A 27,903-nucleotide genomic window follows, 5' to 3' on the forward strand; every position below is an offset into this window, starting at 1 on the left:
AATTTGGATGCCTTTGATTTCCTTTTGTTGTCTGAATGCTGATGCTAGAAATTCCAACACTATGTTAAAAAAACAGTGGTGAGAGTGGGCATCCCTGTCGTGTTCCTGATCTCAGGGAAAAAGCTCTCAGTTTTTCCCCATTGAGGATGATGTTAGCTGTGGACTTTTCATAAATGGCTTTTATGATGTTTAAGTATGTTCCTTCTACCAACGGAATGGGAAAAGATATTTGCAAATGACATATCAGACAAAGGGCTAGTATCCAAAATCTATAAAGAGCTCACCAAACTGCACATACAAAAAACAAATAATCCAGTGAAGAAATGGGCAGAAAACATGAATAGACACTTCTCTAAAGAAGACATCCAGATGGCCAACAGGCACATGAAAAGATGCTCAATGTCGCTCCTTAACAGGGAAATACAAATCAAAACCACACTCAGATTTCATCTCAGGCCAGTCAGAGTGGACAAAATGAACAAATCAGGAGACTATAGATGCTGTAGAGGATGTGGAGAAATGGGAACCCTCTTGCACTGTTGGTGGGAATGCAAACAGGTGCAGCCACTCTGGAAAACAGTGTGGAGGTTCCTCAGAAAATTAAAAATAGACCTACCCTATGACCCAGCAATAGCACTGCTAAGAATTTACCCAAGGGATACAGGAGTACTGATGCATAGGGGCACTTGTACCCCAATGTTTATAGCAGCACTCTCAACAATAGCCAAATTATGGAAAGAGCCTAAATGTCCACCAACTGATGAATGGATAAAGAAATTGTGGTTTATGTACACAATGGAGTACTACATGGCAATGAGAAAGGACGAAATATGGCCCTTTGTAGCAACATGGATGGAACTGGCGAGTGTGATGCTACATGAAATAAGCCATACAGAAAAAGACAGATACCACATGTTTTCACTCTTATGTGGATCCTGAGAAACTTAACAGAAACCCATGGGGGATGGGAAGGAAAAAAAAAAAGAGGTTAGAGTAGGAGAGAGCTAAAGCATAAGAGACTCTTAAAAACTGAGAACAAACTGAGGGTTGATGGGGGGTGGGAGGGAGGGGATGGTGGGTGATGGGTTTGAGGAGGGCACCTTTTGGGATGAGCACTGGGTGTTGTATGGAAACCAATTTGACAATAAATTTCATATATTGAAAAAAAATGCTATAAATGAGGTGCAAAATAAAATGGAGGCGACAACAGCTCAGATTGAAGAGGCAGATGAGAGAATAGATAAATTAGAAGATAAAATTATGGAAAAAGAGGAAGCTGAGAAAAAGAGAGATAAAAAAAATCCAAGAGTATGAGGGGAGAATTAGAGAACTAAATGATGAGATGAAACGCAATAATATACGTATAATAGGGATTCCAGCACAGGAAGAAAGAGAGAAAGGTGCTGAAGGTGTACTTGAAGAAATCGTAGCTGAGAACTTCTTTGATATAGGGAAGGAAACAGGCATTGAAATCCAAGAGGCACAGAGAACTCCCTTCAGACATAACGAATCGATCTTCTGCATGACATATCATAGTGAAACTGGCAAAATACAAGGATAAAGAATAAATTTTGAAAGCAGCTAGGGATAAACGTGCGCTAACATATAAAAGGAGACCAATAAGACTAGTGATGGATCTATCTACTGAAACCTGGCAGGCCAGAGGAATGGCAGGAAATCTTCAACGTGATAAACAGAAAAATATGGAGCCTAGATTCCATTATCTAGCAAGTCTGTCATTTAGAATAGAAGGAGAGATAAAGGTCTTCCCAAACAAAAACTGAAGGAATTCGTCACCACTAAACCAGCCCTACAAAAGATCTTAAGGGGGATCCTGTGAGACAAAGTACCAGAGACATCACTAAAAGCATGAACCCTACAGACATCACAATGACTTTAACCCATATCTTTCTATAACACTGAATGTAAATGGACTAAATGCTCTAACCAAAAGACATAGGGTATCATAATGGATAAAAAAAGAATGCCCATCTATTTTCTGTCTACAAGAGACTAATTTTAGACCTTAAGACACCTTCAGATTGAAAGTGAGGGAATGGAGAACTATCTACCATGCTACTGGAAGTCAAAAGAAAGCTGGAGTAGCCATACTTGTATCAGACAAACTAGACTTTCAATTAAAGACTGTAACAAGAGATGAAGAAGGGCATTATATAATAATTACAGGGCCTATCCATCAGGAAGAGCGAACAATTATAAATATCTATGCACCAAATATGGAAGCCCCCAAATATATAAAACAATTAATCACAAACATAAGCAACCTTATTGATAAGAATGTGGTAATTTCAGGGAACTTTAATACTCCACCTACAACAATGGATAGATCATCTAGACACAGGATCAATAAAGAAACAAGGGCCCTGAATGATACATTGGATCAGATGGACTTGACAGATCTATTTAAAACTCTGCATCCCAAAGCAACAGAAGATACTTTCTCTCAAGTGCTCATGGAACATTCTCCAAGATAGATCACATACTGGGTCACAAAACAGCCCTTCATAAGTATACAAGAATTGAGATCATACCATGCATACTTTCAGACCACAATGCTATGAAGCTTGAAATCAACCACAGGAAAAGTCTGGAAAACCTCCAAAAGTGCGGAGGTTAAAGAACACCCTACTAAAGAATGAATGGTTCAACCAGGCAATTAAGGAAGAAATTTAAAAATATGTGGAAACAAATGAAAATGAAGATACAACAATCCAAATGCTTTGGGATGCAGCGAAGGAAGTCTTGAAAGTAAAATACATTACGATCCAGGCCTACCTCAAGTAACAAGAAAAATCCCAAATACAAAATCTAACAGCACACCTAAAGGAAACAGAAGCAGAACAGCAAAGACACCCCAAGCCCAGCAGAAGAAGAGAAATAATAAAGATCAGAGCAGAAATAAACACTATAGAATCTAAAAATACTGTAAGCAGATCAATGAAACCAAGAGTTGGTTTTTGGAAAAAATAAACAAAATTGATAAACCCTAGCCAGGCTTCTCAAAAAGAAAAGGGAGATGACCCAAATAGATAAAATCATGAATGAAAATGGAATTATTACAACCAATCCCTCAGAAATACAAGCAATTATCAGGGAATACTATGAAAAATTATATGCCAACAAACTGGACAACCTGGAAGAAATGGAGAAGTTCCTAATCACCCACCCACTTCAAAACTCAAACCAGAAGAAATAGAAAACTCGAAAAGACCCATAACTGGGAAGAAATGGAATCAGTCATCAAAAATCTCCCAACAAATAAGAGTCCAGGACCAGATGGCTTCCCAGGGGAATTCTACCAGACATTTAAAGCAGAGAGAATACCTATCCTTCTCAAGCTATTCCAAATAATAGAAGGGAAAGAAAAATTTCCAGACTCATTCTATGAAGCCAGCATTACTTTGATTCCTAAACCAGACAGAGACCCAGTAAAAAAAGAGAACTACAGGCCAATATCCCTGATAAATATGGATGCAAAAATTGTCAATAAGATACTAGCAAATCGAATTCAACAGCATATAAAAAGAATTATTCACCATGATCAAGTGGGATTCATTCCTGGGATGCAGGGCTGGTTCAACATTCGCAAATCAATCAACGTGATACATCACATTAATAAAAAAAAAAAAGAGAAGAACCATATGATCCTGTCAATCGATGCAGAAAAAGCATTTGACAAAATTCAGCACATCCTTTCTTAATAAAAACCCTCGAGAAAGTTGGGATAGAAGGAATATACTGAAACATCATAAAAGCCATTTATGATAAGCCCACAGCTAATATCATCCTCAATGGGGAAGAACTGAGAGCTTTCTCCCTGATATCAGAACACGACAGGGATGTCCACTCTAACCACTGTTGTTTCACATAGGGTTGGAAGTTCTGGCATCAGCAATCAGACAACAAAAGGAAATCAAAGGCGTCAAAATTGGCAAAGATGAAGTTAAGCTTTCACTTTTTACACATGACATGATATTATACATGGAAAACCCGATAGACTCCACCAAAAGTCTACTAGAACAGACACATTAATTCAGCAAAGTCGCAGGATACAAAATCAACGTACAGAAATCAGCTGCATTCTTATACACCAATAATGAAGCAACAGAAAGACAAATAAAAGAAATTGATCCCATTCACAATTGCACCAAGAAGCATAAAATACCTAGGGATAAATCTAACCAAAGATGTACAAGATCTGTATGCTGAAAACTATAGAAAGCTTATGGAGGGAATTGAAGAAGATATAAATAAATGGAAAAACACTCTGTGCTCATGGATTGGAAGAACAAATATTGTTAAAATGTCAATACTACCCAAAGCAATCTACACATTCAATGCAAGTTCAATCAAAATTGTACCAGCATTCTTCTGGAAGCTAGAACAAGCAATCCTAGAATTTGTATGGAACAACAAAAGATCCCAAAGAGCCAAAGTAACATTGAAGAAGAAGACCAAAGCAGGAGGCATCACAATCCCAGACTTTAGCCTCTACTACAAAGTTGTAATCATCAAGGCAGCATGATATTGGCACAAAAACAGACACATAGACCAATGGAGTAGAATAGAGACTCCAGAATTGGACCCACAAAAGTATGGCCAACTCATCTTTGACAGAGCAGGAAAGAGTATCCAATAGAAAAAAGACAGTCTCTTTAACAAATGGTGCTGGGAGAACTGGACAGCAACATGGAGAAGGATGAAACTAGACCACTTTTTTGCACCATTCACCAAAACAAACTCAAAATGGATGAAGGACCTGAATGTGAGACAGGAAACCATCAAAACACTAGAGAAGAAAGTAGGGAAAAACCACTCTGACCTCAGCTGCAGCAATTTATTACTTGATATATCCCCAAAGGCAAGGGAATTAAAAGCAAAAATGAACTATTGGGACCTCATCAAGATAAAAAAGCTTCTGCACAGCAAAGGAAACACTCAACAGAACTAAAAGGCAGCCAATGGAATGGGAGAAGATATTTGCAAATGACATATCAGACAAAGGGCTAGTATCCAAAATCTATAAAGAGCTCACCAAACTCCACACCTGAAAAACAAATAATCCAGTGAAGAAATGGGCAGAAAACATGAATAGACACTTCTCTAAAGAAGACATCCAGATGGCCAACAGGCAGATGAAAAGGTGCTCAATGTCGCTCCTCATCAGGGAAATACAAATCAAAACCACACTCAGATATGTCCTCACGCCACTCAGAGTGGCTAAAATGAACAAAACAGGAGACTATTGATGCTGGAGAGGATGTGGAGAAACGGGAACCCTCTTGCACTGTTGGCAGGAATGCAAATTGGTGCGGCTGCTCAGGAAAACGGTGTGGAGGTTCCTCAAAAAATTAAAATAGACCTACCCTATGACCCAGCAGTAGCACTGCTAGGAATTTACCCAAGGGATATAGGAGTACTGATGCATAGGGGCAACTGTACCCCAATGTTTATAACAGCACTCTCAACAATAGCTAAATTATGGAAATAGTCTAAATGTCCATCAACTGATGAATGGGTAAAGAAATTGGGGTTTATATATATAATGGAATACTACTTGGCAATGAGAAAGAATTAAATATGGCCTTTTGTAGCAACGTGGATGGAGCTGGAGAGTGTTAAACTAAGTGAAATAAGTCATATAGAGAAAGACAGATACCATATGTTTTCACTCTTATGTGGATCCTGAGAAACTTCACACAAGACCATGGGGGAGGGGAAGGGAAAAATATTAGAGAGGGAGGGAGCCAAACCATAAAAGACTATTAAAAACTGAGAATAAAGTAAGGGTTGATGGGATGTAGGAAGGAGATGAAAGTGGGTGATGGGCAGTGAGGAGGGCACCTTTGGGATGAGCACTGAGTGTTGTATGGAAACCAATTTGGCAATTAATTTCATATTAAAAAATTTAAAAATAGATCTACCCTATGACCCAGCCATAGCACTGCTAAGATTTTACCCAAGGGATACAGGAGTGCTGATGCATAGGGTCACTTGTACCCCATTGTTTATAGCAGCACTTTCACCAATAGACAAATTATGGAAAGAGCCTAAAAGTCCAGCAACTAACGAATGGATAAAGAACATATGGCATATGTGTATATGTATATGTGTATATGTATATGTGTGTGTGTGTGTGTGTGTGTGTGTGTGTGTGTGTGTGTGTGTATCATATATAATTGGCAATGGGACAGAATGAAATCCAGCCATTTGTAGCAACGTGAATGCGTGAATGAACTGGAGGGTATTATGCTAAGTGAAATAAGCTAGACAGATAAAGACAGTTACTAATGTTTTCACGCTTATGTGGATCTTGAGAAACTTAACAGAAAAACATGGGGGAGGGGAAAGGGGGAAATAACAGAGAGGGAGGGAGGCAAACCGTAAGAGACTTAAATGCTGAGAAAAAAATGAGGGTTGATGGGAGGTGGGGAAGATGGGAAAGTGGGTGATGGGCAGTGAGGAGGGCACCTGTTGGGATGAACACTAGGTGTTGCATGGAAACCAGTTGACAGTAAGTTGTATTTAATATATAAAAAACGAATGAACAGGTTAACCAGGAAATCAGCAAAGAATTTAAAAACATATACATGGAAGCAAATGAACTTGAAAACACGACTGTCCAAACACTATGTGATTCAGCAAAGATCATCTTAATAGGAATATACATAAAAGTCTATCTCAAGAAGCAAGATAGGTCCCAAATACATGTCTCACGTTACACCTAAAGAAACTAGAAAATGTCCAGTAAATAAAGCCAAAAGCCAGCAGAAGGGGAATGATAAACATTAGAGCAGATATGAACAATATTTGAAACCAACAAACAAAACAGCACAGTAGATAACTAAAAGTAAATGTAGGTTCTTTCAAAGAAAAAAAAAACTGATAACATCCCTAGTCAGACTTATCAAGAAGAAAATAAAGAATACTGAAATAAAAAAAATCACAAATAAAAGAGGGAAGACCACAATGTATGTCAAAGAAATATAAACAATGATAAGATCCTGGACCAGTTGGCTTCCCAGGAAATTTCTTCCAGGCATTTAAAGAAGAGTTAATACCTACTTTTCTCAAACTTTTCCCCGAAAATTTAAATGGAAGGAAGGCTGGCAAACTGATTCCAGGACACCATCATTACCTTGGATCCAAAACCAGACAAAGATGCCACACACACACACACACACACACACACACACAACAAAACAAACAAACAAACAAACAAAGGACACTTATCAGCCAATATCCCTGATTAATCTGGGTGCAAAAATCTCAACAAGTACTAGCAAATAGAATTCAACATTACATTAAGAGAACTATGCACAGAGATCAAGTGGGATTTATACCTGGGCTGCAGGGCTGATATAAATATTTGCAAATAAGTCAACGTGATATACCACATTAATAAAAGAAAAGATAAGAATCACGATACCCTAAATAGATACAGAACATGCATTTGACAAAATACAGCACTCTTTCTTGATAAAAACCCTCAAGAAAATAAGGATAGAAGGAACAATTCTCAACATTATAAAGGCCATATAGGAAAGACCCACACCGAATATCATCCTCAATGGTAAAAGCTGAGAATTTCCCCCCTAATGTCAGGAACACGACACAGATGTCCATTCTCACAGCTGCTGTTCAGTATATTACTGGAAGTCCTAGCCTCAGCAATCACACAACAGAAAGAAATAAAAGACATACAAATTGGCAAGGGAAAAGTCAAATTTTCACTCTTCACAGATGACATAATATTCTATGCTAAAACCCCAAAGACACCAAAAACTGCTAGAACTGATTCATGAATTCAGAAAGCTGCAAGGTATAAAATCAGCATACTGAAACTGGTTGCATTTCTTTACACCAATAGTGAAACAGCAGGAAGAGGAACCAAGGAAACAATCCCATTTACAATTACACAAAATGATGTAAAATACCAAAAAATAAACCTAACCAAAGAGGTCAAAGACCTATATGGTGAAAAATATAGAAAGCTTATGAAAGAAATTGAACACACAAAGTGGGGCACCTGGGTGGCTGAGTCAGTTAAGCATTTGACTTCGGCTCAGGTGATAATCTCTGAGAGTGTGATTTAGAGCCCTGTGTTGAGCTCTATGCTGACATCTCAGGACCTGGAGCGTACTTCGGATTTTGTGTCCTCCCCCCACCCCTACTCACACTTTGTCTCTCTCTGTCTCTCAAAAATTAATAAACACTTAAAAATTAAAAAAAAAGAAGACACAAAAAAGCATAAACATTCCATGCTTGTAGATTGGAGGAACAAATATTGAGAGCAGCATGCCTCCAACAAAGAAAACATCCCTGGATATTGAAAACGGGAAAACAGTCCCCTGATGATGGAGTTTAGGCGGGAAAGTGAGCAGTGTTTACTGACACACAGTAGATTGCTCTGGGTCACATTAGAAGGAGCAGCAGTATACAAGATGCAGTTACTAATGAGAGACAAACTGAGAAACCGTAAGATGATAAAAGAATGGAAGATGTACCTTTTGCACGTATGTTTAAAGCTGGCCAACCAGGAGGTGCCAGGGCTGATCATGATGGCCTTGAACATGCTGAGGAGGCAGGTGGTGCTCAAGGAGAGATCCCGTGTCATCCCGATCATGCAGAATAAAGCCATGCATTTGAAATCATTTAGAATGTTCAGTACTTCAAACAGGTCTGTAGACATTAAAAAACAGTGCAGTGAAGAGTTTCATTATGTGGACAAAGGCCAAGTGATAGATGATCAGGACAGTTGGCTTAGGTCTATGATCCAGAAGTAGCATGAAGATGTGGAAGAGAAGCAGGAAGGTGTTGGCAAAAATTCCAATACGAACTTGTAAAAACTGGCCTATCTTCTTACAAATATAATGGACGATATCATCATCACAGTGACAAAGAAAAAACATATTTTGTCTATCTGAAAAATTAGACCTCACGTTATCAATGTCATTTATTCCTTTGTCAAAATCATCACCACAGATCACTTTTTGTTTTACTCAATTAATCATTAAGTCTATGTTGTATAAAGTCTTAGAAATAGAGTCTCAATATTATTTGTACACCACTTGACTGTGTGTATATTATGTACGTACGTATCTATATGTTATCTTTCAATATCTATCTATCTGTCTGTCTATATGTGTCATCTAAATTGGGAAGGAGAGAAGGAAAGAGAGGAAGGAGAGAGACATAGAGAAAGAGAGATCTCATATCCATATTAATGCCAGGATGATGTCCCCATTCCCCATACTCCCCATACAGTATATTCATTTGTTTTTTTTAAAGTTTGCTTTCCTGTTCTGCATTTTCCTGTCTCATATTCAGCATCAAGAATCCTAACAGCCATTAAAGTTTGCATAGATGTTTGTATAGTTGAACTGTTGCACATTTTACCCTAATGGGAAAAGAATTATGAAAGAAACAATTGGGGGAAAAAATATGCCCAGGCAAGTCTTCCATCACATACTGTGACACTTTTTCTTCTTCCTCCTTCCAAACTTAGAGACCATCATGATCGCGTTTGGTCTATCCTGTTAATTCAGCACAATCTCCCCTTAAAATTAGATAATTATTAATAATCTTTCAACAAAAACCTTAATTCTCATTGTCATACAACCTAATGATTCATATCAGGGATATGATGATTTGCATACAAACATACGAGAGGATGGAAATAACTATTTTATTACAAATCCTATTAACAAACTTTATTCACATTGAACCTGGCACACTCCCCTTTATTTTCATCACGGTGATTCATTTTATAATCTCTTTTTATATCAGTAGGGAATTGCTGAAGTCCAGCTCTCAATTTTCAAGAGGACAAACAACTAATATCCACTTTACGATGTCCACAAAATTGTTTTAAAATATTTTTATGGACACCTTTGCAGGGAACTTCATTTAATAAAAGGATAGCCTCTCGTGCCATTAAAAAATCTCCAATAGGGACACCTGAGTGGCTCAGTCAGTTAGGGTCTGACTCTTGATTTTGGGTGTGGTCATGATCTCAGGGTAGTGACTGATGTAAGCCTCTGCACTGACAGCTCAGAGCCTACTTGGGATTCTCTCTCCCCTCTCTCTCCCCTTGCCCCCTCTCACACACTCATTCTCTCAAAATAAATAAATAATCATTTGTAAAATTTATTTGTATAATTGGACATATTGAGTATATATACACACACACACATATGAATATATACTCATCCTTATGTGTGTGTGTGTATATATATATTTATATATATGTATGTATATAGGATATTTATATATAGGATATATGACTATATTGGAGATATATATTATCATATATATATGCTCATCCTCATGTCTCTTCAGGATATTTCCAATATCAGAATACTTTGTAAAATGTCATTGAACATTTTCGCAATTATCTTATCATGGTATTTGCCCTATATGTAGGCATAATTATTTTACTCAATTAATGTGATAAGAATATTTAGCTGTATACATATTTCATTTATTCTTCTATTGAAATGAGAGAGTACTCACCATTGTTTTCAGTGAAGAAATTTTGAGAGTGAATGTTCTTGGCTGAAATTCAGAATATCACTTGCTCTATAAAATTGCTGGGGTAAAAAAATGCTCTATAATCACCTGATATATGGGATTTTATAATGCAGTAATTATGCATTTGATTAAATGGCTGTAACTATGTTACCAAATAATTATTATGTGAGAAATTTATCAAAAAGTGGTTTTGGGTGCAACTGCAAATGGGATAGATTCACTGATTTCTCTTTCTGTCGCTTCATTGTTGGTGTATAGAAATGCAACTAATTTATGTGTTTTGATTTTATATCCTGTAACTTTGCTGAATTCATGAATCAAGTCTAGCAGTTTTTTGGTAGAATGTTTTGGGTTTTCCATATAGAGTACCATGTCATCTGCGAAGAGTGAAAGTTTGACCTACTGGCTGATTTAGATGCCTTTTATTTCTTTGTGTTTTCTGATTGCAGAGGCTAAGACTTCTAATACTATGTTGAATAACAGTGGCGAGAGTGAACATCTCTGTCTCATTCCTGACCTTAGGGGGAAAGCTCTCAGTTTTTCCCCATTGACCATGATATTAGTGTTGGGTCGTTCATATATGGCTTTCATAATCTGGAGGTATGATCCTTCTGTCCCTACTTTCTTGATGGTTTTTATCAAGAAAGGATGCTGTATTTTGTCAAATGCATCCTCTGCATCTATTGAGAGGGTCATATGGTCCTTGTCTTTTCCTTTTCCGATGTGATGAATCACATTAATTGTTTTGGGGATATTAAACCAACCCTGCATCCCAGGTATAAATCCCACTTGGTCATGGTGAATATTTTTTAATGTATTGTTGGATCCGGTTGGCTGATATCCTGTTGAGGATTTTTGCATCCATGTTCATCAGGGAAATTGGTCTATAGTTCTCCTTTTCAGTTGGGTCTCTGTCCAGTTTTGGAATCAAGGTAATGCTGACTTCATAGAAAGAGTTTGGAAGTTTTCCTTCCATTTCTATTTTCTGGAACATGTTCAAGAGAATAGATGTTAACTTGTCGCGGCCGGCACGACAAACACCGAGGTCAGGGTCCTGAGGGTAGGGGAATGCAAGAAAAAAAGAGAGAAGAGAAAGTTTGGGAACAGGAGGGTCCCCTGGGCTGATGGCCCAAGTGACGGCTTTATTGTTGCTGTACACAATCTTTTATAACCAGACTCTTATGGGTTAGGTCATTCTAAGAATAAACAGGTTTCACATAATTGCTGCCCACCAAAACATTTAGTTCTGTGTTTCTTGTGCATTTTCTAGACGGGTCACAAGACCTTGTTGATAAGATTGCTAGCAAAACACAATTCCCATGTTTGTTTCTATCTGACTCGGGGTAGAAAAAGGGAGGTAGCATTACTGACAACACCTGCAGACCACAGTCTTCAGGAATTAACTCTCTCAGCCTTGACAAGGCTTTCGTATGCCCTTGAAAGTGGGGGAATGGGAGGGGGAACCACCAGGTTGGCTTGAGTCAACAGGGAACATTGCTCGACCCGGTCTCAGCCGGGCGCCAGGGCCTGGCCTCCCACATGAATGGGAGGGGGAACCACCGGGTTGGCTTGAGTCAACGGGGAACATTGCTCGACCCGGTCTCAGCCTGGCACCGGGGCCCGGCCTCCCACACTAACTCTTCCTTAAATGTTTGGTAGACTTAACCCTGGGAAGCCATCTGACCCTGGACTCTTGGTTTTTGGCAGATTTTTGATTACTAATTCTAGTACCTTACTAGTTATGGGTCTGTTCAAATTTTCTATTTCTTCCTGTTTCAGGTTTGGGAGTGTATATGTTTCTAGGAAGTTGTCCATTTCTTACAGATTGTCCATTTTATTGGCATGTAATTGCTCATAATATTCTCTTATTATTGTTGTTATTTCTGCTGTGTTGGTTGTGATCTCTCCTCTTTCATTCTTTACTTTTTATTGTGCCCTTTTCTTTTTCTTTTTGGTCAAACTGGCTAGTCGTTTATCAATTTTGTTAATTCTTTCAAAGAACCAGCATCTGGTCTCATTGATCTATTCTACTGTTTTGTTTTTGTTTTTGTTTTTGTTTTTGTTTTTGTTTTGTTTTGGGTTTCAATAGCATTAATTTCTGCACTAGTCTTTGTTATTTCCTGTCTTCTGCTGGTTTTGGGTTCTATTTGCTGTTCTTTTTCTAGCGCCTTAAGGTGTAAGGTTAGGTTGTGTATCTCAGAACTTTCCTCCTTCTGTAGGAAGGCCTGGATTGCTATATACTTTCCATTTATGACCACCTTTGCTGTGTCCCAGAGGTTTGGGGTTGTGGTATTATCATTTTTATTGACTTCCATATACTTTTTAATTTCCTCTTTAACTGCTTGGTTATCCCATTCATTCTTTATTAGGATGTTCTTCAGTCTCCAAGTATTTGTTACTTTTCCAAATTTTTTTCTTGTGGTTGCTTTCGAGTCTCATGATGTAGTGGTCTGAAAATATACATGGTATGATCTCAATTTTTGTTCTCACTTAGGGCTGATTTGTTGTCCAGTATATGGTCTATCCTGGAGACCATTCCATGTGCATTGGAGAAGAGTGTATATTCTGCTGATTTAGGATGAAATGTTCTGAATATATCTGTTAAGTCCATCTGGCTCAGTATGTCACTCAAAGCCATTGTTTCCTTGTTGATTTTCGGATTAGATGATCTGTCCATTGTTGTGAGTGGGGTGTTGATGTCTCCTACTATTATGGTATTACTATCGGTGAGTTTCTTTATGTTAGTGATTAATTGACTTATATACTTGGGCGCTGTCACATTTGGCACATAAATGTTTACAATTGTTAGGTCTTCTTGGTGGATGACCCCTTGGTTATGATATAATGCCCTTCCGCATCTCATGATACAGTCTTTATTTCAAATTCTAGATTGTCTGACATAAGTATGGCTACTCCAGCTTTCTTTTGTTGACCATTAGCATGATATATGGTTCTCCATCCCTTACTTTCGATCTGAAGATGTCTTTAGGTCTAAAGTGGGTATCTTGTAAACAGCATATATATGGATCTTGATTTCTTATCCTTTCTGTTACCCTATGTCTTTTTTTTATTGTTTTTTTTTTTATCATCTTTGAGACTTAGAGAGACAGAGCATGAATGGGCAAGGGGCAGAGAGAGAGGGAGACACAGAATCCGAAGCAGCGTCCAAGCTGTCAGCACAGAGCCCAACATGGGGCTCAAACTCGCAGACTGTGAGATCATGACCTGAGCCGAAGTTGGACACTCAACCGACTGAGCCACCCAGGTGCTCCTACCCTATGTCTTTTGATTGGAGCATGGAGTCCACTGACCTTTAGAGTGAGTACTGAAAGATATGAATTCATTGAATTGTGATGCTTGTAGAGTTAGAGTTTCTGGTGGTGTTCTCTGGTACTTTCTAATCTTTGGTGCTTTTGGTATATATACCAAAAATACCATATATTTTTCATCTTTTCTCCCCTCAGAGAGACCCCTTTAAAATTTCTTGCAGGGCTGGTTTAGTGGTCACAAAGTCCTTCCATTTTTGTGTGTCTGGGAAACTTTTTATCTGTCCTTCTATTTTGGATGACAGCCTAGCTGGATAAAGAATTCTTGGCTGCATATTTTTTTTTTCTGATTCAGCACACTGAATATATCTTGCCACTCTTTTCTGGCCTGCCAAGTTTCTGTTGATAGGTCTGCTGAAAACCTGATCTGTCTTCCCTTGTAGGTTAGGGACTTTTTTTCCCTTGCTGCTTTCATGATTCTCTCCTTGCCTGAGTATTTTGTGAATTTGACTATGATATGCCTTGTTGATGGTCGGTTGTTGTTGAACTTAATGGCGGTCCTCTGTGCTTCCTGAATTTTTATGCCTGTGTCTTTCCACAGATGAGGAAAGTTTTCTGCTAGGATTTTCTCACATAACCCTTCTACCCCTACGTCTCTCTCTTGCTCTTCTGGGACCCCTATGATTCTGACATTGTTCCTTTTTAATGAGTCACTGATTTCTGTAATTCTTATATCCTGCTCTTTTGCCTTAATCTCTCTCTTTTTTTTCTGCTTTGTTATTCTCTATAAGTTTGTCCTATATATCACTGATTCTCTGTTCTGCCTCATCCATCCTTGCTGCCTCTGCATCCTTCATGAGGGCAGCTCATTTATAGCATTTTTAATTTCATTCTATTTTTTACTTCTTTTATCTCTGCAGAAAGGGATTCTCATCTATATTCGACTCCAGATAGTATTCTTATTGTCGTGATTCTAAATTCTGGTTCAGAAATCTTGCTTGTATCTGTGTTGGTTAAATCCCTGGATGTCGTTTCTTCATGCTCTTTCTTTTGGGGTGAATTCCTTTGTTTTATCATTTTGAAGGAAGAAAAGGAATGAATGAGGTAGAAAATTAAGATTGAAAATAATAAAATTTAAAAATATTAAAATTTAGAAAATTAAACACACATACACACACAAAAATTGAATAAATGATGCTAAATTCTGTGTGTTTGGTGTGGGTGTTGAAAGCGGTTTGACAGATTACAGCAAAAAGAGAGGGAGAGACAAAAAAGGGAAATCATTTGAGAATGGGAAAAAATGAATACACTGAAGTAGACTAAAATAAGATGACAGTAGTAAAATAGAATTTGAAAAAATCTACAGAAGTGTAAAGAATAAAGTAAAAAAATAAAGAAAATTAATAAAAATGAAACATAAATTTGAATCTTTTCCTTTCCTGTATTCAAGGAAAAGAAAAGGAAAGAAAAAGAGAAAAAAGTTTTTAAAAAGATTAAAAGAAGAAACAAGGAAAAAGGAAATAGTTTGAAAATTATAAAACGTGGATACACTATAGTAGACCAAAATAAAATAATGGAAGTAAATAGAATTTGAAAAAAAATACATAAAGGCAAAAAATATAGTAAAAAATTAAAGAAAAAATTTTAATACAAATTGAAAGTAAAAATGAAATTTTTCTCTTTCTGAATTAAAAAATGATAACAAACAAAAAATTAAAAAATAGAAAAAGAAAGAAATATAAAGGAAATTGTTTGAAAATTTGAAAAGGTAAATACACTGAAGTAGACTAAAATGATGGAAGTAAAAAATAATTTGAAAAAATTTACTCAAAAGTAAAAATAAATATACAGTAATAAAAATTAAAGAAAACTATTTTTAATAAAAATTGAAAATAAAAACGATTTTTTTCTCTTTCAGTATTCAAGAAAAAGGAAAGAAGTGTAAAAGAAAGAAAAAAAAAAAAGAAAATTAAATTGATGGACCTGCTAACAGATTGAAGTATGATTGAAATTTCTTGGTCCTCCGCTAGAAGTGAGTCTATGTAGCGCTTTAGAGTCCATACACTAAGCTGTCAGTAAGACTTGAGTTATTGGGAATGAAGTTGGCCCAGTTGGGTGGGACTCAGTGTAAGGGCTCCATTCTCCACTAGATGGCGCTGCTTGCCTACTGGGGTGGATTTTGCAGAGCTCATGGGTGCTTATGCGCATGTGCGGGAGCAGTGAAAATGGCTCCATCCAGCTATCCAGCCTGTTCTCTTGGATCAGCAATCATGCACCTGTCCTCTGTCTTCAGCTTTCCTCCACTCCCCATGTTTTCACTCTCCATGACCAGGCCCCAGGCAGTACCTCTCCCCCAAGTTTTGTCTCAGATATGACTGTTTTCTCCAGCCCCTTACTTCCAAAGGACTGCGGCTTTGACCTGGAATTATATAGAAATGAAAATGAAAATGAGGAGCCATTACCTTATACCAATTAGAATGGCTATTATCAAAAAGCAAGAAATAAAAAAGAGTTGGTGTGTTTATAGAAAAAAGAAAAGGGAACACTTGAGTACTATTGGTGGGAACGTAAATTCATTCAGCCACTATGGGAAACAGTATGAAGGTTTCTTTAAAAAATTAAAAATAGAACTGAAATAAAATAGACATGATCCAGCAATTTCACTTCTGAGTATATACTGAGAAATAGTATAAACACTAATAAATATACACACATCTTCATGTGCATTGCAGCATTATTTACTGTAGCCAAAATATGAAAACAACTTGTGTCCATCAAATAGATACATGGACAAAGAAAATGTAGTGCAAATATGAAGGGACTATTATTCAGTCAAAAAGCAATCTTGCCTTTTAGAACAGCATGGATAGATGGGTCTTATGGGCAATATTCTATGTGAAATAAATCAGACAGAGAAATACAAATACCACATGAAATATTTATATATGGAATCTTAAAAAAAAAAATAGAGCTCATAAATACAGAGAATAGACTGGTGGTTGCCAGAGGTGGGGGTATAAAAATGATCAAAAGGGGTAATGGGGGAAAAAGGTACTAATTTCCAGTTATAAAATAATGTCATAAGGATATATGATACAGTTAATAATATTGTATTGCATACTTGAACGTTGCTAGAGGTACCATTTAACAATTCTCATCACACACACAGAAAATATAACTATGTATGGCAATGGGGGCAGGAGTTACAATGGTTTAGAAGTAGGGAGACCCTAAGCTTGTCTCATGCTTTGAACACAGCTAGATAGTTATCAAATAATTCTGAATGACAAATAAATCAATCAGAGTCTGAAATGAACAAATACTCAAGACTTCATGTAGAAAAGGGACCACCATTTGGAAGGTAAGAGATGCAGAGAGTTCCCCTGGGGACATATTCCTCTGAGTCCAGCCACCAGGAGGGAGCCTGCTTACAGAATCTACAACAAAGTAGTGTAAGGAACATAGTGCAAAATCTTAACCTTTCAGCAGTTTGTCACAGTGGGGGAAGTGCATGGTTAAGGGGCTCAAGTGGTGAAGCACGATAGAGTCCCAGGAGTGAAAGTGTGGTCTGAGGATACCTTGGGTCACAAGAAAGATAGATCATGTCAATGTGCTGTGCTATTTCGAGGCATAAGAGAGGGCACTTGCTCCAGCTGAGGGCTACAAGCAGGGGTGCCTGCTTTCTGCTCTCTTATGCGTGAAACTGAACAGCAGCTTAGTCATGCAATTGTTATGTTTGCTTTGTTCATTCATTTGTTTGTTTTGCAAAGGCCAGCAAAAGCATGGCCAGACCCTCCCCCAAGAAGCAGCAGAAGTCCCTTCTGAGAGAATCCTTAAAATTTAAGTTTTGAAACTTAACTTAATGAGAAACATGCTTGAAGGAGTAAAAGTAGGATGGAAGAAACAGACAAATGAATTAATGACCTAGAAGACAGTACTGGAAGGTAATCAACTGAACAAAAAGGGAAAAGAATTATGCAAAATGGCAATAGACTTAGGGACCTCAGTGACTCCATCCAACATAATAACATGTATTAAAGGAGTGACTGAAGAGAAGTAGAAAGAAGTGGAAAATTTACCTTAAGAAATGATAGCTGAAAAAAATTCTAATTTGGAAAGGTAAACAGATACCAGACGCAGGGGGCACAGATAGCCCCAAACTTAATCAACAACAGCAGACCCAAATCAAGATATGTGGTCAATACGTTTACAAATTACACTGAGAAAAACAACATCTTAAAAGCAGGAAGACAAAAGAAGTCATTGACTTACAAGGTAAAGCCTATAGGCTAGCTGTAGATTTCTCAACAAAATCTTGACAAGTCAGAACTGAGTGGTATGATATATTCAAAGTGCTCATTGTGAAAATCTGCTGCCAATTATACACTATACAGAATGGGTATCATTCAGAGTAGAAGGAGAGATAAAGAGTTTCCCAGACAAATGAAAACTGAATGAGTTTCTGACCACTACACCAGTCCTGAAAGACATAATAGAAGGGACTGTTTAAGACAACAAAAGAGATCGAAGTGACAATGACAAGAAAGTATCAGAGAAAAACTCCAGAAACAATAACTATCAATAAATATCTATCAACAAATATAAACTATCAACAAATAACTATCAATAATTCGCTTGAATTAAAATGGGTTTAATGCTCTAGTCAAAAGGTAAAGAGTTTCAGAATGGATAAGGATACAAGATCCACCCGAAAGAGGCCTAGAAGAGATGTATTTTCGACCTAAAGTCACCTGCATATTGAAAGTGAGGGGATAGAGAAGGGTGAATCATGTAAATGAATGTCAAAAGAAAGCTAAAGTATCAAAGTGTACATAGAGAAACTAAACATTAAAACAAAGACATTAAAACAAGAGATGAAGAATGGAAGTACAAAATAATAAAAGTGTCAATGCAAGAAGAAGACATAGTAATTGTAAATGTTTATGCAGCCAACATGGTAACACACAAATATATAAAATTATTAATAGCAAACATAAAGTAACTAATCCATTGTACTAAAATAAGTTTAGGAATTTTAAAACCCCACTTACTTCAATGGAAAGATCATCTGAACAGAAAATAAACAAGGAAACAATGGATTTGAATGATACACTGGATAACAGATACATTCAGAACATTTCATCTTAAATGAGCATGCTCATGTAAGCATGCTACACATTCTTATAAAGTGTACACAGGGAACATTCTTCAGAATACATTACATACTAGTAACAAAACATGCCTCAACGTATACAAAAGATGGAAATCGTACTATGCATATTTTCTGACAACAACAGTAAGAAACTAGAAGTCAATCACTAGAAAATAATTCTAAAGTCCACAAGTACATGGAGATCAAAAAACATGGTACTAAACAATAATGAGTGAACCAGGAAATCAAAGTAGGGATTTTAGAAATGCATGGAAGCAAATTAAAAGGAAAATACAATGGTACAAACCTTTGGTATCCAAGAAGAGTGGGCATAAGAGAGAAGCATATAGCAATACAGATCTACCTCAAGAAGCTAGAAACAGCTCAAATAAACAACCCCACTTTACACCTAAAAGAGCTAGAAAGCAAACAACAAATGAAACCAGCCAAAGGAAGGACATTATATAGAGGAGAGCAGAAATAAACAATATAGAAACAAAAAAACAAACAATCAAACAAAAAAGAGAACAGATCGATGAAACCTGGAGCTAGTTTTGTGGAAAAAATAATAATACTGATAAACTTCTAGTCATAACATCACAAAGAAAATAGAAATGACCAAAATAAATAAAACCACCAATGAGAGAGGATGAATAACAGCACAAAACTGCCACCAATTTTATGATAATATAAAGAAAAATGATATGCCAACAAATTGGACAACTGGAGAAATGGATAAATTCCTAGAAACATATAAACTACAAAAACTGAAAGAGGAAGTAGTAGAACACGTTAACAGACCGATGCCCAGCAGAGAAAGTAAGTAATGAAAAATCTCCTGAAAACACAAATCTAGGGCCAGATGTCTTCACAGAAACATTGTATCACACATTTTGGCAAGAATTAATACCCATCCTTCTAAAATTTTCCTAAAATATAGAAAAGGAAGGGACACTTGCAAATTCACTCTATGAGTACAGCATTACACAGATACCAAAACCAGATCAATACTCCACTAAGAAAGAGAACTACAGACCAATATCCTTGATGAGCAGAGATGCAAAATTCTCAAGGAAATAGTAGTAATCCAACAATACATTTAAAAACTAATCCACGATGATCAAGTGAGATTTACTCCTGGGCTGCAAGAGTGGTTCAATATTACAAATCAATCAACATGATACATCATATCAATAAGAAAAATGATAAGAACAATCTAATCAATTCAATAGACACACAAAAAATAGTTGACAAGCATCCATTTATTTTAAAAGCCCTCAGTAAAGTACGTGTAGAGGGATCATACCTCAACATAATAAAAGCCATCTATGAGAAACCCACAGCTAATATTATTCTCAATGGGAAAAAAAACTGAGAGCTTTTCCTCTATGTTCACGAAGAAGTAGGGATGTGAGTTCTCACCACTGTTACTTAACATAGTACAGGAAGTCATACCCATAGCAATCAGAAAAAATAAAAACTAAAATTAAATAAAAAATTAAAAAATCCAAATTGCATGGAAAAATACCAGGTACTGTTTTTGCAAATAACAGGATAATATCTGTACTAAACCTAAAAGACTCTCCAAAACACTGCTAGAACTGACACACAAATTCATTAACCTTGCAGAACACAAAATCAATGTACAGAAATCCATTACATTTCTATACAATGGTAATGAAGCAGCCGGAAGAGAAAATAAGCAATCAATTCCATTTGCAATTGCACCAGATATTTTAAAATAAATAAAATTTAAAAAGGACAGAGGTTAAAGACCTGTACTCTGAAAACTATAAAACTCTGACAAAAGTAATGGAAGATGACACAGAGAAATGGGAAAATATCCCATGTTTGTGGATGAAAGAGCATATATTGTTAAAAAGGCTATACTATCCAAAACAGTCTACACATTTAATGCAATCCCTCTCAAAATACCAACACCATTTTTGACACAGAGAGATTAAACATTCCTAAAATTAATACGAAAACACCAAAGACACTGAATAGCCAAAGCAACCTTGAAAAAGCAAAGCAAAGCTGGAGGTATCACAATACCAGTCTTCAAGTTATATTACAAAGGTGGAGTGACCCAATGTTGTAAGTGGGGTATTAAAGTCACCTACTATTACAACATTGTTTTCAGTAAATTTCTTTGTGGTTGTGATTAATTGATATATATTTGGGCGCTCCTATGCTGGGATGATAAATATTTACAATTGTTAGGTCTTCTTGGTGCAGCCACTCTGGAAAACAGTACAGAGGTTTCAGAAGTAATTAAAAATAGAACTATGCTATGAGCTAGCAATTACACTACTAGGTATTTATACAAAGGATGCAAACATGCTGATTTGAAGGCCACATGCACCCACAATATTTATAGCAGCAGTATTAGAAACAGACAAATTAGAGAAAGAGCCTACATGCCCATCAACTGATGAATGGATAAAGAAAATGTGGCATATATTCCTTGCCAAGGAAAAGGAATGAAATCTTGCTATATGAAGAATGTATATGGAAATAGAATGTATTAAGCTAAGCCAAATACATCAGCCAGAGACGAACAGGTATCATATGATTTCACTCATATGTGGAATTTAAGAAACACAACAGATGAAATGGGGAAGGGAAGGAAAAATACGATAAAAACAGAGAACAAGGAAACCATAAAAGACTACTAAGTACAGAGAACCAACAGGAGGCAGATAGTGGGATAGTGGGATGGGCTAAATAGTTGTAGGCATTAAGAAGGACACTTGATAGGTTGATCTCTGGGTGTTATATGCAAGTGATGAATCACTGAGTTCTACTCCTGATGTCAATACTCCACTGTATGTTAACTAACTTGAATGAAAAAAAGTAAATTTAAAATAAATAAATAAATAAAATAAATAAATAAAAGCTGGAGTAATCAAACAGTACACTACTGGCATAAAAAATAGACACACAGACCAGTAGAACAGAATAGAAAACCCAGGAATGAACCCACACATAAGTCAAATAATCCTTGACAAAAAAGGAAAGAATATCCTATGCAGAAGACAGTCTCTTCACAAAAATACTGCTGGGAAAGTGGCTAGCGACCTCTGATAGAATGAAACTCTATCACTTTCTTACACCATACACAAAATTAAAATCAAAATTGATTAAAAATGTAAATGTGAGACCTGAAACCATAAAAATCCTAGAAAATAACACAGGCAATAACGTCTTTGAGTTTAGCTGCAGCAACTTCTTTGTTGATATGTGTCTTTAAGTAAGGGAATCAAATGTAAAAAATAAATTTTGGGACTTCATCAAAAGGAAAAGCTTCTGCACAGTGAAGGAAACGATCAAATAAACTAAAAGGTGACTTACAGAATGGGAGAAGATAGTTTCAAATGACATATCTATCTGGTAAGTATTAATATCCAAAATATATAAAGAACTTATAAAACTCAATACTCAAAAATTGATTAATATAATTAAAAATGGGCAGAAGATGTGGAAAGACAGTTTTTCAAAGAAGACATACAGATGGCCAAGAGACCCTTTAAAAAATTCTCCATATGATGATCATCAGGGAAATGCAAATTCAAACTACAATGAGATATCACCTCACCCCTGTCAGAAAGGCTAAAATCAACAACACAGGAAATTACATGTGTTAGTGTGGATGTAGAGAAGGAGGAACCCTCTTACACTGTTGGTGGGAATGCAAACTGGTGCCTCCACTCTGGGAAACAGTATGGAGTTTCTTCAAAAACTTTAAAAATATAAGTACCCTGTGACTCAGCGATTGCATTTCTAGGTATTTACCCAAGGAACACAAAAATAGTATTTCAGAGGAATATGGGCACCCAGATGTTTATAGCTGCATTACCTATAATAGCCAAATTTGCAAACAACTTAAGTGTCCATTGACCAATGCATGGACAAAGAAATGCATATATAAGTATCATATACAATGGAATATTACTACACCATAAAAAGAAAACAACCAACAACAACAACAACAATGGATTCTTGCTATTAGCAAGGTCATATGACTGAGCTAGAGGGTATGAGGCTAAGCGAAAGAAGCCAGTGAGAAAAAAAGGCAAACACCATGTGATTTCACTCATATGTGGAATTCAAGAAAGAAAACCAATTAGGAAAATGACGAAAAAGAGAAAGAGGCAAATCCAAACACAGACTCTTAAGTGTTGACAACAAACTGATGGTTACCAAGAGGGAGGTCAGTGCGGAATGGAGTAAATAGGTGATGGGGATTAAGAAGTGAACTCGTAATGATCACTGTGTGATGCATGGAAATTTTGAGACACTATATGGTATGTATGAAACTATATTTCACTATATGTAAACTAACTGGAATTTAAATAAAAATTAAAAAATATATAAATGGTTTTCAGGTATCACATTTAGGTCTTAAGTACATTTTGATGTTATTTTATATATAATTAAGAAATAACGAAGGTCCTTTCTTTTGCATGTATCTGTTCAATTTTCTAATGGTGTAAATATATTGACCATACAAGTGTGGGTCTCTATTCAGTTTCATTGATCTATGTAACTGTGCCAATACCATGATGTTTTGTGCTTTTTATCATTGTAGTGTACCTTGAAATCTGAGATTGTGATGCCGCCAGCTTTGTTCTTTTTTTTTTTTTCGAAATTGCTTTCTATTTGGATTTGTTTGTAGTTCCATTCAAATATTAGTATTCTTTATTCTACTTTTGTGAAAAAAACTCAGCATTTTGATACGGAGTCCATTGTATCTAGGTTACTCTGGTCATATATATATTTTATCAATATTAATTCTTCCATTCACGAGGATTGTATAACTTCCCATATGTTTGTGTCATTTGTCATTATTTTGTTGTTTGTTTGTTTAAATGGTATTATGTTACTACCTAAAAGGAAATTTTCTCTGAATACAATTTAAAAAATTTCAATTGGGCTTCTCACACCCTCACAGGTTCAAGACACATGATGGTGAATGATTTTTGGATTTAAGTTACACTGAAAAATAAGTAGTCTTAAGTAGATTATAAGAAAGTATTCTCATTTGAAAATAAATATAAGTATACACTTTCAGTGGCCGTGTTTGCAAATATCCGCTCTCCGACATTAAACTTCCATCATCCTTTACTTGCTGTTTCTAGAGAATTTTTTTCCTCTAAGCAATTAGAAGTGAAGGAAATATACATTTCACTTTTACATTTTCAACATTAATTACAAAATATTTCAGATTCCAAAGTGTTCAAAATATATATAGTCTTAATCCCCATCACCCATTTTATCCAATCTCCCACCCACCTCTTCTCTGGTGTCCCAACAGTTTGTTTCCGAGAGTTAAAAGTCTGTTTGTTGGACTGTTTCTCCTTTCCTCCTTTTATTAATTTGCTTGGTTTCTTAAATTCTGCATATGAGTGAAATAAAATGGAATTTGCCTTTTCTGGTTTATTTTTCTTAGCATTATACTGTTTAAAGAAGAAGGAAATCTTGCCATTTGCAATAACAGAATGGATCTAGAGAATATAGTGCATATATCCCATCCTATGAAAATGCTTTCTACTCCCTAAAAGTCATGAGCAGAGGACAACCCGGGACTTGGAGGACTGAGGACCTTGGTTTGCAGATTGCGGCAGAGCAGTGGATGGCAGTGTGGGGACCAAGGTCACAAGCCTCCTTGCTGGAGTCTCAGCTCCTCCTTAGGAAGTGTTTCCAAGGCAGTGCTGAATGCAGAAGTATACCTCATGAGTAACCTAAACACCAGGACAGGGGTGGGAGACAGGGCACCAGGGAGGATTCTGAGAATTCTCACATGGAACCTGAATCCCACAAGCTCTGTTCATGTGGAGACACAGAGACAGTCTGAGGCAGAGACAAAGCATGGACCCAGGAGAGAAGAAACCAGAAAAAACCACAGACCCGCATAAAGCAACTTGGAAATGACACCCCACCATTCTCTTCTATCCCTTAGAACAAAGTCACATGGGCCACCCACCCAGGAGGGGAGGGTATGACGGGAATGTGTGACCAGGATTCAGGAATGCTGGGAGACACTATAGGGACTGCCCATAACATTGGCCCAGAGGAGGCACTGGGACTTGAGCCCAAATATCGTGGGAGAGACCCTGTAAGTGTGTGTCAGGTGGGGACAAGACCTGAACGAGTTCATTTCAACTTTCCAACCGGGCCTGGGAACCAGGCAGGAAAGGATGGCTGTATCTGGACCCCAGAGCAGACCCAGGCCCTTTTGAGTGTGTTCCATGTTGTGTTCACCTCTTTCTCACCTTTCCATGGCTAAGTGTGTGCATGAGCCTCATGTGATAGCAGGTATGGGGCATCTCTATAGGCAGATCCCCTGGTGGTGTCCCTAGAAGTAGATGCCAGAATGACCCCACAGTGGAGATGGCGAGACTGGGGAGGCCCTGAGAAGGACAGAATTTGTGCAGGGTCACACTTTTGCTTGGGGGAAGGAGCCTGGCCTGAAGCCAGCACTGTATCCTCAAAGCTGGGGTACTGGCTGCACCCAGGCCTCCTGGGGGCTTTGAGGGAGTTGTGTTGGTGTCCCTGTATGGACAGGGCATGGGGTGGAGTGGAGCCCTTTTTCAGCCTGAGGGAGTGGCTCTTGTATGAGGAGGAAGCCCAGCAAAGGGACCCCAGGCAGTGATCTCACTTCCTTGAGAGCAGAGCGCAACAGAATTCAGAACCCGGTAACTAGGCACCCACATTCTGGAGACAGCGTCCTGCTGGGCTTATTTGTTTGGAAACCTGCACATAAGCAACATGCTCTCCTGCTGTGTGCCCAGGACACGAGGCTATTGGCTCAGGAGAGCCAACAGTGACACTGTTTCCCGATCCTGGTGACACTGTGTCATGTCTCACACTGGGCGCCTCTGGATTCTAGCTTCGAAAGACCCAAAGGTAACATAGGAAGTCCCAGATCTGACCAGTCAAACCTGTTACCTCTCTTACTGATCTGTGTGGCCCCTCTTCCCCTCCCCATGTGTATGTGTATGTGTGGAAGGAAGGGTCATGTGTGGAGGGCCCACCTGAGCAGATGCAGTCTGAAGAGGGGTCAGATGCCCAGTGGGCCGTCATGCTCACAACCCAGGTCAAGGCTGGTTGAGAGGGACAGGGTGTTCTAGGGCCTTCTTTTGTCCCCAAAGTTCATCCTGAGCCCTGTAGTTGTATGTCACTGCATCCTGGGTGCAGGGCTGTGCAGAGGTCAGTGTTCAATCTGGGAGCAGCAGTGGGAGAAGGCAGAAGGACCCTGAAGATGTTCAAGCAGGTCTGTGATACCTCTGGGCCAGCTGCTATTCAAAGCCTTTACAGAAGACTACAGATGAGATGAGGAAGTGGCTGGCAGACCCATGCTCAGTCTACCCTGTTGAGGTGCCCATGTGTCCACCCAGGAGGGCCACCCTGGACACAGGGAGGAAGTCTCCAGAAACAGGGCCTGGAGATTGCCTGGAGTGGTCACAGTCTAGACCACTGCAGAGGACAATGGTCCACCAGATGCTGGTCCAGGAGCTAGAGCCCACGGAGGCAGAGCCAGAGGGTGAGAAGGCTGAGGGTGGGTGATGGTGGTGTATGGGGCCAGTCAGAGATTGGTCACCCAGGGAAGAGCCCCCAGGTCGTGGTGGGGGATAGGAGCAAAAACTGACCTCAGAGTACCCAGCTGTGGATAGCAGGAGGAAAGAGGTCCTGGTGCGGGTTCCTGGCTGTAGCTTCTCTGGAAGGCTGAGGGGTGTGTTCTGTGCCTGCAAAGGGACCTGGAGAGGCAGGCATGGGGGTGATCTTTCTCATCTTTCAGCTGGGGATTTAGTCTTTCTCCAAATGTCACTCTGTTTTATTCTGAAGAGTCAGCTGCAGGAGCAGAAGCCACTGTGTCTCCAGAGCTTGAGGCAACGCCATCTCTGGCATCCGCAGCTCTGTAGGGAGGGGTGTTCTTTAGAGGGGCTCCTGCAGGAGTCCAGGAGCCAGAAGATGCCCTGGCACCTGTGCAGGGACAGCCAGCAACTGTGCAGAGTGAACCAGATCCTGCTCCATATTTTCCCTCTGCTCCTGCCTCTGCTCCTGACCCTATTCCTGCTCCTATTCCAGCTCCTGCTCCTGACACTGTTCCTGATCCTGCCCCTGCTCCTGACAGTGTTTTTGTTCCTGACACTCTTCCTGCTCCTGCCTCTGCTGCTTCCACTGTTCTTGCTCCTTTTCCAGCTCCTTCCCCTGCCACTGCCTCTGCCCCTCTTCCTGTTCCTACCCCTGCCATTGTTCTGCCCCTGTCCCTGTTCCTGCTCCTGTCCCCAGCCCTCCCACAGTCCCTGCCCCTGACCTTGCTCCTGCCCCTGTTTGTGTCATTACCCCTGCCCCTTCCCTTGGTCCTGTTCTTGCCTTGCCCCTGCCCAACACCCCAGCAGAATGTTTCTTCCACTCCCCATTTGTGCTTTCCTTCTGCTATATTTCAACTATTATTTTATCATTTTGTGTTTTGTATAGTCTTTATTATTAATTTAAAAAGTTGTTTACATGATTGAAATTGTACAATTCCTGGGCATTGAGTACACTCACAACCCTCTGCAACCACAGCACACAATATTGTTGCAGAATATCTCAGTCCCCAAGGGACACCATGTACCCAGAGCCCTCATTCCCCATTGCCCACCCCCCCCCCATAGCCTCTGGGAACCACTAATCTCCATTCTCTCTCTTTTCCTTACCTACTCTGGATGTTTCCTATACCTGGAACCTCGCAATAGATGTCTTTGTCTCTTCCCACACATTCTAAGATGGGACAGATTAATTTTTGTATTTTGTGTATATTTGAAATAGATTTTTTCTCATTTGATATTGAAATCCACAATGGATTAAAAATTGGATGTGCAAAAATGAGACTCCTTTGGTATAAATGGTCATAACCTTGGGGTAGAGACCCATGTTCCTTCT

The 27,903-nt window shown here is 38.3% G+C and overlaps 2 long non-coding RNA genes across 2 annotated transcripts in view; both read left to right on the forward strand.

Annotated features, from left to right (window-relative positions):
* Positions 1 to 27,836, forward strand: part of LOC147574214 (uncharacterized) — a 273,689-nt gene extending 245,853 nt beyond the window's left edge. Inside the window, exon 2 of the long non-coding RNA XR_015244022.1 lies at positions 26,821 to 27,836. This is a non-coding gene — a long non-coding RNA (uncharacterized LOC147574214). The remainder of the gene's footprint in view (positions 1 to 26,820) is intronic.
* The window catches only part of LOC147574211 (uncharacterized), a 483,035-nt gene that overhangs the window by 453,004 nt on the left and 2,128 nt on the right, over positions 1 to 27,903 (forward strand). The window lies entirely within an intron of this gene.

This window comes from Puma concolor, chromosome E1, assembly GCF_028749965.1.
Source record: "Puma concolor isolate L17-30 chromosome E1, mPumCon1.1.hap2, whole genome shotgun sequence".
NCBI lineage: Eukaryota > Metazoa > Chordata > Mammalia > Carnivora > Felidae > Puma > Puma concolor.